The sequence below is a fragment of the Monopterus albus genome, unplaced genomic scaffold, assembly GCF_001952655.1.
Source record: "Monopterus albus unplaced genomic scaffold, M_albus_1.0 scaffold41.1, whole genome shotgun sequence".
In the NCBI taxonomy this organism is placed as follows: domain Eukaryota; kingdom Metazoa; phylum Chordata; class Actinopteri; order Synbranchiformes; family Synbranchidae; genus Monopterus; species Monopterus albus.
Window position 1 is genome coordinate 3725481 of NW_018127921.1, and position 13850 is coordinate 3739330.

The window sequence follows — 13850 nt, forward strand, 5'->3', positions numbered from 1 at the left end:
AAAACATACCTGGTGTCCAAAACTTTCAGCATGTTATTAAACCCCGGATTTTCCACAGTATATATGGGCACCATATCTTTTGCGATATACATCGCGACAGATTCCGTGATCGCTTTCCATCGGGCCCCATTCTTATCATACGGGATACCATTTGTAAATGTTTGTAAGACTGTGGGTTGTTTTTTGGCGGGTGTACTTTGGCTCCTGCTGTCTTGTTTGTTTCGTAGGGCGTGACATCTCTCCCACTCGGCAGCATGCCTCTGTTTGAGGTGCTGCATTAAATTGGTCGTACTGCTACCTTTGGTAGCAACAGACTTTAAACACACTTTGCAGCGGGGTGTTATTTGTTCTGCGTCTGACACAGCAAAACCGAACCAATTCCATATTACTGATGACACTGTGCCTTTTTTCTAAACGAGTTCTTCCCTGCTCGCTGCCATGCTATCTCTAAGGCAAACGTGCGGGGGGTGGGCTGAGCCCACTCGGAACTAGGGGAGCGTCGGCGGATGTTAAAGATAAAACCAATTTTCATTCAAACAAACCGATGTAAACTACACATTCGAGTTAATCGATAAAATCGATTTATCGCCCAGCCCTACCTGAATCGAACCCAGGCCGCAGTGGCAAGAGCCACTAGCCTAACCAGGGACAGCTGTAGACATTTGTCTCAGTTTAACTCAATTTTAGTTAGGGGGCACAAGTTAATAATTTCTCAAGCTGTGAACTTCTTTTCTACAAAACTAATCCTTAGTGTTTTAATGGAGGTCAACTTTTAATGGATCCACTTTACCAGTGTATAATCAATATTCAATGTAGCACACAAACTGCACGAACTGGAGCTCTGACACAAACACAAAAAACACCTTTCACAAACAAAATAGAGGTATGCACACTGTATGAAATAGTGTTGAACTCACCTGAAATGATTTCAAATGATTTAGCAACTGATCAACTGACAGTTAATCACTAGATAAAGTCAGTAATCAAGCAAAAAAGAACAAAAGTGTACGTGAACATCTAAAAAGGGGTGTATATTTGTCAAGAGTTTAGAATCTATTTTTACAATTTTTTGGGTGCTGGCTGAACAAAAACAAACAACTCAAATATGTTATCTTGGACTACAGATAATTGTGATGGACATTTTACATTGTTTTATAGACTAAATGGTGAATCGGTTAATTGAAAAATAAGGAATGCATTAATCGAAAAAAAAAAAAAAAGGTTTAGTAGTGCCCACAGTAGTTGCAGCCCTAATATGTTATGTACCCACATGCCATTATCTATTTTCATGATTATTTACAACTGTGTACAATAGCATTTGCTGTAATTTGCACATACACAAGCACATATGCATACTCAGCACATGAAGAAGAACAAGAGATATTTCTAATTAAATATTAATGGAGTAAGAATGGACAGAGGCTTTCAGATAAACACACAGAGGAATAGCCCTATAAAAAAAGGCCCAGTCCCACCCACACATGTCAGACAAAACAGCAGCATAACTCTCTGCCTCTCTCTTTCTTTACATATATTTTTATTTCTTCTTCTCTCCCATCTTTTTGTTGCTCTCACTGTATCTTCTTCATCTTATTTTTCCTACATCTGTCTCTCCTGCTGCCTGAGTGCAGCCTAAGTCAACTAGGTTAACAGAGGTGAGCAGTTTATCACCTCTAACACAATGAATAGACAATACAACACAACCCCCATACATCCACACACAAAGAGGAAGCTGTGTGACATCAGGAAACAGGTTCTCTCAATAAAGTCTCATCTTGATTGTCACCTTTTTGCAAAGAAAGGACTTGATCTTAAAAGGGCAATTAAACAGTGCACGGTGTCTGCTGCAAGGATCCAACATGGGACCTTTTGATTCAGAGATAAGTCCACTAGGAAATATTCCCACATCCTGCCTTATCTCATCAGAGAAACTACCCAAGTCCTCAGATAAACGAAACACCACTTTAGGGGAACATAAAACCTGCTATCAGCTGGATCTGGTAAACACTTGCTATATCCAGAATCTCATTATCTAAGTGAACTAGGTGACTCCTTAAAACCATTCAGCTTATGGACAACCACTCCGGACTCAGACCTTGTGACAGAAAACAATTATATGCTCCCATATGGTCTAGAGGTTAGGATTCCTGGTTTTCACCCAGGCGGCCAGGGTTCAACTCCCGGTATGGGAACGTACCTGGGGAGTCGACAGTGGTGCGGTGGGTAGAGCAGTCGTCTCCCAACCAAAAGGTTGAAGGTTTGAATCTCAGTGCCGGCAAGTCGAAGTGTCCTTGGGCAAGACACTGAACCCCCCTGATGGTTAGAGCCATTGGTTGAGGTGGCGCCGCAGATGGCTGCCATCGTTTCTGTACCAGAAACAAATTCCTTGTGTGTAACATACTTGGCCAATAAAGGTGATTATCCTTATCCTTTGGCAGCACCAGTGGCTGGAAGTGACCATGGCGCATAAACATTTTCTTTCTGGAAGGATTTAAAGTTCTTAGTGGCATTGTTGGCAAAGAGTCTAGTTTGTTACATATTAAAATGATGTGTGCCAGATGCCCGTTGCACATCATGCAGGTGTTCTTCCTCGCACCTAACATCAACATTAACAGGACAGAAGGGTTTTTCCTGTTCAGTTCAAACAGCACTGAGGACTACATACCAGCTGTGTGAGCTCGCGCTGTGGCAATTACATCATACCAACTGTGGGTTATACAGCATTGACTCCTAATCTGGTGGGGAGAACTTCCTGCCTCACTGACCACAGTGTGTGTGATTTTGTGTGTTTATCCTGTTCCCACTGACTCAGCATTGTGTCAGGCTGACTCTCTCTCTGACCATGAAAATGACAATTAGGATTAAAAATTTAGGCTTATCCAATTTTTTTGAACAGTGGGGGACTGATGGGATATGACACATGCAAATGAGACTCAAGTTTACCTCAAAACTATATACATCAGGACAATAACTGTGATGCAAAGAGTTTAAGCAACACACTATGACAAACAAACACTGAAATAAAGATGCCTAGAACATATTGATCATACATGCTACAAATACAACAACCTACCCTCCACACACACACACACACACACACACACACAAAACAGCTGGCAGACATATATCCACCAGGACACATGCAGCCACACAAAGTCCCCACTCATTCTGCTCCAGTTATGGCTCAGCAGATAACACTCTGCTGCACTGCTGCTATTTATAGAACAGAAAAAAGAGGGAAAAATCCCATCTCGTCTCTCTTTGCTCCCTCTCTGTCTCTCTCCTCTTTTACCAGGAGGCTTGAGTTAAGGTCATGAAGTAACGAGAGAGATACAGAACCAGAGAGTGAAACAAAAACAAAAACACAGACACAAACAAATGCACAGCTGCACACATACACAGTGCATCAGTACAACACACTGTTCTCCCTGTCTTGTTGTCCTTCAGATTTATATCTAGGCGTAGACGAAACTGCAAAACCTACAACATTTTCTGCTGTGTATAGGCCCCGTTTTGTTTTTTGTTTTTTATCTTGACCACCAACTGGTTTTACTTAAACTTGCTTAACACAGATTTACCTTATATTAAAGAAAAATGAGAATAATTACAATCAGTTGACCTACTGGAGAGTTTCATCAGTCCTAACTGCTTCATTCATAAAAAATTTAATAAGGTTTCAGTCTGCTGGGGTACATATCATTCCTCTCTCTCTCTCTCTCTCTCTCTCTCTCTCTCTCTCTCTCTCTTCTCATTTCCTGTCTCATCTCTACTATTAATTACCAAAATAAAGTCAAAACTGCCCAAAAACATACTATGCATAGATATTACATGCAACGAGAAGGATGTTAGTACTAAAGATACAACTTTGTGGCAAGTAATCTGTGGAAAACTGCACTTGCAAACTTACATCAAATAAAGGCATGAAATGTATAGGGAGTAGACATTCAGGGTTTCAAGACATTCCACGAAAGAATGACATCTTATCACTGGAATGTGGGGAATCTAGGAGGGATACAATGAGACTAGGGAGCTGCCCCCTCCCCAAACACATACACCACACACACAGAATAAAAGGTGAAGACAAAGAAGAAACTGGAGCTAACTTGCACACGCACACACACAAACACACACACACACACCTTGTATAAACAAATGGAGTGGTGTGCGAACACACAGCAGAATAGTCTGTGCAGAATCAATATACAGACAAAAGAAAAAAACAACTAAACACACAGAGAAAGAAATGACACATAAGCAGGCACTTGGTGTTGGAGAGCAAGCAGCCAGGTCACTTTACGCTGATGCAGACTACAGGCAGTTTAGAAACTAAATCTATTTTAAGTGGAGGTCACACACTCACAGTCATCTATACCCACTTCCTACAAGAGACAGATCAGTTTATTGTGTGGATGCTTTACAGCATCCACACTATGCTCTCCTATTCTTTATTTATTATTGTATGGATGCTGATTCAGCATCCATACTATGTCATCCTGTTCTTTATTGTGTGGATGCTGATTCAGTATCCATACTATGTTATCCAATTATTTATTGTGTGGATGCGAAGCAACCACACTATTGTTATCCGCTTATTTATTATTGTATGGATGCTGAAAAGCATCCATACTATGTTATCCTGTTCTTTATTATTGTATGGATGCTGATTCAGCATCCATACTATGTTATCCTATTATTTATAATTATCATTATTATTATTGTATAAATGCTGGTTCAGCAACCATACCTTGTTTTCCTGGTCTTTATTTCTTTATTTATTATGCTTCCGTATGTTTCAGCATACTTTCAGCTAGAAAAACCATTCAAATATCAAAATGTTCAGCTTTTTCAGGACATGCATGGATCTATTCAGAATTTTCCTAAACTTCTTACTTTTTAAACTATTCAGCTTTATTCTGAAAATTTTGCCCCATTCAAATGAATGGGGAAATTCAACTTCAGCATACTTTCAGCTATATCAGGTATCAAAATGTTCAGCTCTTCAAGGACATTCATGCTTCTATTCAGAACTTTTGTAAACTTCATACTTTTGAAATATTTAGCTTTATTTTGAAAATCTAGGCCCATTCAAATGAATAGGGAAATTTTTACTTCAGCATAATTTCAGCTATTAAAATGTTCAGCTCTTCAAGGACAATCATGTTTCTATTCAGAACTTTTGTAAACTTAATACTTTTGAAATATTTAGCTTTATTTAGAAAGTTTTGCCCCATTCAAATGAATGGGGAAATTCTACACTCAGCATACTTTCAGGTATCAAAATGTTCAGCTCCTCCAGGACATTCATGCTTCTATGCAGAATTTTTCTACACATCATCCTTTTAATATATTCAGCTTTATTTTGAAAGTTTTGCCCCATTCAAATGAATGGGGAAATTCTACACTCAGCATACTTTCAGGTATCAAAATGTTCAGCTCTTCAAGGACATTCATGCTTCTATGCAGAATTTTTCTACACATCATCCTTTTAATATATTCAGCTTTATTTTGAAAGTGTTGCCCCATTCAAATGAATGGGGAAATTCTACACTCAGCATACTTTCAGGTAGATATGCCTTTCAGGTGTCAAAATGTTTAGCATTTTTAGGGCGATCCTTCAGCACACAGCAACCACATGCATTTTCGACAGGAAATGCATTTCTCTACTATTATCTTGGGATCTTCCACCCTTTATTTGGCACTTTACAAGTCCAGCATACTTTCAGCTATACAGGCCACTGAGGTCTTCATCCGTTCAACTCTTCAGGGACATCCCTGCTTGTACTCAACTTTTTTATACCATTTATACTTTTTAACTAATTCAGCTTTATATTTTGCAATACAAGTCAATGGGAGCTCAAAGTGCTGATTCAATGACAGTCTTGGAGTGCCATCTGGGGGTTCATAAAATGAAGCACAATTGGGACATGCCCATACATAACTTCTCTCTGTCTCTATCCCCCTCTCCCTCTCTGTCTCTCGCCCCCTCTCCCTCTCCCTCTCTTACACACACGTTCACACCTACTTGTTTTACCTACTTTGTGGGGTCCCATTAGACTATTTTCACATCTTAATAAGTTCAGCACACCTTCAGCTAGAAATGCCATTCAGGTATCAAAATGTTCAGCTCTTCAAGGCCATTCCTACTTTATTGCATCTCACCCTTCAGATTATTCAACAAAGAACTTCAGCCATTTCTTCTCATCATTCAGCTGTTTCAGCAATTGATTTCAGGCATTTTCAGGATGGTCCTTCAGTATATCAGCATACACACGCATTTTCGACAGAAAATGCATTTTTCTAGTTGTTATTATTATCCTTAGATTTCAATCTCATTCCCATCAAGAAGACAAAATGTGGTGCGTCTGACCCTGCTCTCGCTGGTCAATTTGTTGTTATTAGAGATACTAATCTGCAATGATATTTCCAGTGTCTTGCTGTTTTTACCTGTCTCTAAATTCTTTAAGAGAGATGCCTGTTGACAAAGGCTGAGCAACAGTGAGGCCATTTACAGTTTACAGGTTGGCAGGACAGTGTGCGTCAACCCACCGGCATCAACATAATAAAGTCGTAGAGATTTTAAAGCTGAGCAATTCAAGAAGCAAAAAAAAAAAATGAAAAAAATGGCAAACTCAGACTGACAATACTTCCAGAATGGGTTCTCTATATTTCAGCTATACTGACACATGACGATGAAGCACAAAAATGTTTGCATTTGGAAATTAAATCCAACTGTCCTGCTCTATCATCATCCCAGAAGTTAGCACTAGTGCGGTGAATCCACTAAATTCATTAAAACCCACACTTCTGTCTCTGCAAACACACACTCTCTTCATCATATCCCAACTTTCTCTGTCATTAAAGCTGGTCTTTATACTGACATAGTTTGTGTAAAAATGTGCAACTGTTCTTTATTCCAGTGGTTACAGATAATTAAAACACTCAAGGTTTAATGACTGTGTCACTGTAGGCCATGCTGAATAACTTTTCCAGCTAAAAAGCAACATTTTCACTGGAACATAGTGTCTTGGATATAGTTTGCTGCACCCACAGTGGTGTCAGTTGGTCTGAGGAAAGAGAAGTTGGCCATCTAATTTGAGATCTGTCATTTCAAGGTCAAAACAGCATGACCTAGTCCTCTGCCTCTGATATGGAGCTGTCAGCCAGTCGTGGCTCTGAGTTTCCAGATAATGATTATTCATTCATTCATTCATTTTCTACCGCTTAGTCCCTGAACGGGGTCACGGGGGGGGGGGCCGAGGCAGACACCATCGGGGGAAGGCGGGGTACACCCTGGACAGGTCGCCAATCCATCGCAGGGCTAACACATAAACGAACAACCACACGCGCGCACATGCACTCCTATGGGCAATTTAGAGACACCAATCAACCTAAGCTGCATGTCTTTGGACTGTGGGAGGAAGCCGGAGTACCCGGAGAGAACCCACGCAAGCACAGGGAGAACATGCAAACTCCACACAAAAAGGTCCCTGGTGGGGCCCAAACCCGGAACCTTCTCGCTGTGAGGCAACGGCGCTAACCACTGTGCCACTGTGCTGCCCCCAGGAAGTGATTAATCCCACAATATCAGCATTGTTTAGTAGTTCTGGGCAAAAGACAGAAAAAAATAACCCTCTTAAGGCTAATCAGGCACATACTTGAATGAAGTCAGGCTTCTGTGTGAGTGTTTCCAAATTACAATAGAAATTCAAGCTTCCATGAGGACAATATAATGCAGTGATAGTGTTGTAGCTCTGCTGGGGAAGAGTGGAATAGGAGGAATCAGACAAATAGTTACTCTTCCTTCTAACGTGAAATTTAAGGAGGAGAAGACACTGATGTCAGAGGAAGGGGGAGGGATGAATATAGAGAAAAAACAGATGAGAAGGAAAATAAGACGAGGGGATAGATAAAGGAGATAACGGGACAAAAGGGTGAATCTGATTGGAGAAGGCAAAGCTGGGATGGGGAAGAAAAAGGCAAGAACATGTGACAGAGAGCAGATAAACAGAGAGCATAAGCCATGTCATCATCTAACTGTGCAAGTCATCCAACATCTTCCTGCTGCACTCGCTATCCCCAGCTCACCCCGTAACACACACCGATGCTTTGTCAGCTTTAAGCACACATTGCCTTTTCATGAGTCAACACACATACACATCCTGCTGGCAATTAAACCATGATTATACTCTTTATCAACACATGCGCGCACCTATTCTATTACATTTTGTGTGATGTAACCCCAGATGCATGCACAACATTTTCTAGACCATCTTTCAGTCTCTCTCTCTGAGGATGACTTCTGTATCTTCATCTTTCTGACTTGCAGAAACACATATGAACTCACACTTAGACTTAGCTCGTGATTATACTTGTTTTTCTAAACAGACTGTGAGGGAGAAAGGTAAGTAATTTTTCACTGAACCCACACACACAGCTAAACTGCACACACACTGTATCTAAAATATCAGTCGATCCAGATAGATTTATGTGTGTGATAAAATGCTTTACTCCCATGGGTAGGAGGTCTAGACTACAAGCAGTTGTTTAACTGTAACTGGGTGAATGCACAGACACAGGCTATTTTAAATTTGTGTGTGTGTTTTTTTTTTTTTAATCACCCAACTCCTCACTTGTACAGCACTTGGGCAATGTGACACTTCAGCCCTCAACTGAAACTGATAGCAACTCTTGAAGGCAGGATGGCCTGACCTTTCTGTTCAACACTAGGGGAAACTCTGCTGCATACACTCATACATTCACACTACACGGAAGGAAGTGCAGGGATGGTTTGCATATGAGGAAGTGCCAGCTTCTCTGTCCCCCTTCCTTTGCTGCTCACACCAAGTTACTGACATGACCAGGAGACAAAGCGAGAAAAAGACAAAGCAAAAGAAAGACTGAGCAATGCAGGCAAGGAATGAGTAGTAAAATCAGACAGAGATTGTGTGCCTTCTTATCCTCTGCTATCTTCAGATTATGCGACTTCAGAGCTGTACACTGAGTAATCTCAGCCCACAGCATTTTACTGTTTTACCACTCATAAATCCAACTGACACTCGGGGGCTTTTACATATCTGAACAACACATCTTGCTGTGTGTCTATGCGCAAGTGTGTGTCCGAGTTTGATCTGTTGGAATGCTATGTGCGTAAAACTTTAAGCTATTAGGGGTAACTGCACAGTCTCAACTCCTAAAAAGTCTCTTGGCAGCCCTTTGCTCCTTCAGGTTATGTGGCAGGAAACGAACGTCTTTGGTCACAGTAACTGCTAAATTCCTAAGGCAACATTTGCCCATTTTACAAGTGGATTTGTTAAAGAAGAATAACAGATTTATGAGTGATGTTATCATGATGATTGATGACAGAAGCAGTTTACCAACAGGGTGGTTGGTGCTGATTTTCCATCCAGTCTGTCGCAGGTAAGGGCTCATTCCAGCTATAAAATTCTCTTTTGAGGTGGTTCTTTGTCTATCATGCTAAAAACAAAGGACATATCCTGAAAGCTTTTTAAAAAATGTTCTACTTTAAGCATTTCTTTAAAATAATTAGGCAGTGAGGCTCAGCTAAATGAATAAATTAATCTCCAAAACTAGCACCAGGGTACACTTTAGAATCAATAAGCACTGAGAACCAGCCTTTGCTGAGACCTTGACAAAGCTGCAGTTTGCTGTTCTGTCATGGAAATCTGATCTGGAAAGTCTCACCGCTTCACCTAAGCATTGCTGCCCTGGAGGAATGTGGAGATGTGTATCTTTTACCAAAACACTTTTACTCACTTTTAAACGCGTACTTATCTCCAGTACGGATGCACCAATACTGATACCGGTATCAAGTATCAGGTCCGATTCCACCCTCTAGTACTGTACTCATAAAACTGTCTAACACTGTGCACCAATGCCAATTAACGGCAACATTCAGTTAGCCTCATGCTGGCTGAGCCGGTCACTAGACGGTAGAGAATTAATTTCAGGGGTTTGGGGATATTTTAATATTAGTAATGACAACAAAAGTAAACCTGACTGCGAGCTGAGCTTCCCTGTTGTATGTGTGTCTATGTGGCCCCGTGACCTAAAATGAGTTCAGTTTATAAAAATGTGTCAAATTTTTATGGACTTGGAGGCTGAGACCAGCAGCTCCTCTGCAGCAGAGCCAATGTCCAGCAGAGAGGAGTCCAGAGTATTTCCTGAATTCCAACAGTGCCATTTGACCTTGTAAAACACCCAGCCTTATGTAGTATCACAGCAAAACAAATCGCTTTCAACCTTTCTGTTAGTTTACTCTCTATGGCCTCTCTGATAATCCAGACGTCGCCAAAGACAAAAGATAAATACAAACCCGTGATAACCTAGCAATACTGTTGTAATATACAGTATGTACATAGAGCATGTAAAGATGAGCAATGTATTAAACTGATATTCATAAGTAAAACTAATATCACTGTGTTGTTTTGACTTAATGTCCCAGAACTTATGTAGCTACAGTACAGGCCCCTGTGAGGAGCAAACATACCAAAAAGAAAAGTGAGGACAAAATTATGAAAACAGTGACAAAATAAATCTAACTACAACCCTTCAGCTCAGCACAATGCACATGGCTTAGGTTTGATAGTTTGTTACTGTAGTTTCTATTAGTGTTAGGGTCTCTGGTTAAATGGTCTGTAATCAATTGTGCCATTAACATGGTTAGAAAAGGCTAGATTCATACTTTCATGGTTTAAATTAGTTTTCTTGCTATAGTAAGTCAAATAAAACTACTTTAGTTAAACTTCCTAATCAAATTCAATAAGGGATTCGAAAGAACTGAATTCGATAAGAACTGGACTTGGATTCAATTAATGCCATCAAATCCCATCCCTATTTGTGTAATGTGCTCAGAGGTAATATGCCATCGATTGAATAACCGTTAGTGGAGGAGACGCCTTGGAGCCCAAAGAACGTGTGCCTACATGTATGTGTGTGTGGGGAGGGGGCTAATCCGCCTTGTGCTGCTGTTGAGGGAAAATTCAAAAGGTCTTTGAGTGGAGCTAGAAGCCCAAGGTCTCTCTCACTCTCACACACACACACACACACACAAACACACACACACACACACACACACAGACATGGAGTCCGTATTTTTTTGTCTTCAGTTGCTCCGCTCCTTTCCCTCTTCTCTCTCCTCCCCCACTTTTCACTTCCTTTGTCTTTCTCTCCCACTTTTTCTTGCCCTTCCTCCTCCCCGTGTTTCCCATTTTTCTACTCTCTCACTGAACTCCCTCCGTATTCACCTCACTCTTCCTCAAACTCCTGATCCTGGTATTTCCCACCACCCGCCATCCTCTTCCTCCTCATCTTCTCCACCAAGAACCCGTCCGGCAAAGGTTCTGCATTGCTACATTTCTAATTGTGAAATTTATTCCATCTAATGGCTCCTTTGTGCTTTAGATCTTCTGCCAACGGAAGTTGAACACTGGACAGGCTCCTAGTGATTGTGTTTGACACAACAGGCTGAACTTTGACCTCTAACCTTCCATCCTTCATCTCTGCCGTCCTATAGTACTAGATTAATCTCCTCCTCCTCCTCCTCCTCCTCCTCCCTACTGTCGCCTTTCGTTTTACATCTTAGTTGACTCACACGTGCAACTTCATTTCATGGAGTATTTACACCATGCAAATCTGTTATCATTTAGTGGGAATTATCTTGATTGTATGTTTAACCATAACAGCCCACTGTTGTCCTTAACTGCTCCTCATTTTAAGAAGAGACCAAAACTATTTTTCCCTACAACCACGGTGATGGTTTCAACCCAGAATTCTTTGACCATTTCCTGAGCAAGAAAGACAGAGATACACCGAAGCCAATGTTTTGTGAGCTGCCAGTGAGACTAAAACTCTCAAAAGGTAATTGTGAGGTTTGAAATTATTTAAAATACTTGACTGAAATCAGAAACAATATAATTACTGAACATTTTTTTCTAGGTTATGACCTCAAAATTAAACAATCCCCAATTCCTTGCATCTGCATCAGTCTCTTCTTCCTCATCTACCACCCAGTCTAACAAGGCACCTGAAGATAAGCTACTGGGTGACCTTTCGCCTCTTTCTCTCTACTCCCTCTTCATCAATCTACTTCTTCACTAAAGCTTAATCTATCTGCTCTCTCTCTCCTCTCTCTGTTCCCCATCATCTGTGGATTCCTCAAGAAACAGAAGTTCGCCTGCTTTGGATGCCACAGAACATAAGGACACAACCCCCTAAATCCATCTCTGAAACATGTACACGAGAATCTAAACAACCACAACTCACTTACATTTGAATATTGCAGTGTCTCAAAGGGACATACACACAGCAACCACACACACACACAGACACATACATGTCTTTATGCCTTTGTGTGGCCCACGTTCTGTGACTTCTTTGTGAGGGCCACCACTTCTACTATAGCTACAATGGTGCAAAACACAAATCTATCATGAGGTGGCAATAGAGACAAAATGTCACTTCAGAATTCAGAAAACTCGAAATAAAAAAATCTTTTTCTTCTATACATGAGGACCGGAACCTGTTGCCAATCAGATTTGGTGAACTGGACCTTCTGTCACAAAGCACTAAAACACTGCATGTTATATCACCAGATTTTAGCAAATCTTTCATAACTGTCCCATCTTACTTTCCTGGTTAACCCAAACCACAGCATTACAGAGATGGAAGCAATATTGGGACTTAGAAAAATTTCTGTTCCCACTCAGTGTAATACCAGAGGCATGAAACTCCATTTGGAGTAACAGGGGCATGAAGTTGTGGCCAGGCGGTTTTAAATTGTTTAGCCCAGGGAGGGGGCTTAAGCATGGGTACACAGGTTCAACCTGTGCGCGGGTGCCTGGAGCTCTGGTTCACCAGGGGACCAGGGGAGCTAGCCGGTTCCTTTCCACCCACTATGGAGCTCCATTCCTGTGGTACTCCCTGGTGATAACGAAGCATAGAGTCCCTGGGGCTTTGGTTCAGACTATTTATATGTAAATATAATGTATAGATTATAAAAATGGTATATGGTATGCATCTCTGCATTTAAAACTGGGTAGTTTTGCAGACATCTAAACTTTAGGTTTTTTCAATCTTACATGTCACTTGCTAAATTTGCTTAACACCAGTAACACTGGAAGCAATGTTTGTCAAAGTCCTCTAATCTTGATTTACCTATTTTAATTCACCCACTCCATTGATAGAAGCTTCATAAACAATTTAGCACACGAAATTAGTCACAACTGGCTTTATTTGCACAACATAAATTAAAAATGAACTACAACAAACATGAGACATGATAGAGTTGTGGACATGAGTTTAAAAGACTACTCAAGAGCAGTGGGCATCATATCTTGCATACTGTGCACAGGTTGCAATTCTGTCAAATATGCTCCATTTTTTTTCCAATTACCCCGCTGTAGCGTCACGTGACCCCCGCTCCACGTTCGTCTGTGTGTGTTTCTCATCAATTCCTGCCATGTTTCTGCTCCTATTCTGCCATCCTTACAGCCCTCACACACATATAATATATGAAAGTGGTAGAGAAAATTGTCAGGAATCCGAAAATGACATTGTTGACATTATTGCGATTGGATGGTGTTATACCTCTGAATTGGTGAAGTTAAGCTACCTGAAGTATTTTCGTGCTTCCTGTTTCGTCAACATAACATCCGGTTTTCAAAATAAAACCCGAAATACATATAAACTTAAAATAAAGAGAAATATTGCTCAGAAATATAAATATTTCAATTATAGATTAAATTGTCATAAATGAATAAATTCAATTACAGGTTAATATTTGAAGTCATAGTTTATTTAAGTGGGGTCTCATTTGTTCTCCCCAGCTACAT

At 40.6% G+C, this 13850-nt stretch overlaps 1 protein-coding gene and 1 non-coding gene across 2 annotated transcripts in view; one reads left to right on the top strand and one right to left on the bottom strand.

Annotated features, from left to right (window-relative positions):
- Positions 1-13850, bottom strand: part of wnk1b (WNK lysine deficient protein kinase 1b) — a 100360-nt gene that overhangs the window by 74239 nt on the left and 12271 nt on the right.
- trnae-uuc (transfer RNA glutamic acid (anticodon UUC)) lies at positions 2121-2192 on the top strand. Its single transcript has one exon. It is a non-coding gene; the product is annotated as a tRNA-Glu (tRNA).